The sequence below is a fragment of the Eimeria mitis genome, genomic scaffold (genome assembly GCF_000499745.2).
Source record: "Eimeria mitis Houghton genomic scaffold, Emh_scaff985, whole genome shotgun sequence".
Lineage (NCBI taxonomy): Eukaryota > Apicomplexa > Conoidasida > Eucoccidiorida > Eimeriidae > Eimeria > Eimeria mitis.
The window spans coordinates 3,415-3,706 of record NW_013577237.1 but is presented as its reverse complement, the minus strand read 5'-3'; the positions used below and the strand labels follow the sequence as shown (position 1 = coordinate 3,706).

General features: G+C 61.6%; 1 protein-coding gene across 1 annotated transcript in view; it reads left to right on the top strand.

Annotated features, from left to right (window-relative positions):
• EMH_0026760 (uncharacterized protein) overlaps nt 1–292 on the top strand; it is a gene marked incomplete at both ends in the record, with an annotated part of 9,204 nt that overhangs the window by 5,729 nt on the left and 3,183 nt on the right. The window lies entirely within an intron of this gene.

Below are 292 nucleotides of genomic sequence, written 5' to 3'. Positions count from 1 at the left end.
TGCTGGTGCTGCTGCTGCTGCTGCTGCTGCTGCTGCTGGTGCTGGTGCTGCTGCTGCTGCTGCTGCTGCTACTGCTGCTGCTGCTGCTGCCACTGCTGCTGCTGCTGCTGCCACTGCTGCTGCTGCTGCTGCTGCTGCTGCTGCTGCTGCTGCAGGTGTGGCTTTGACTTCAAGGGGGGCAAGCGCGACGACGCAGCAGCAGTTGTTGCCTGGGTTTGTTCTCCATACACCCCGCTAGTAGAACACCTCATGCTGCACCCCGCTGCAGCAAACCTCTCGCAACAAACCCTAA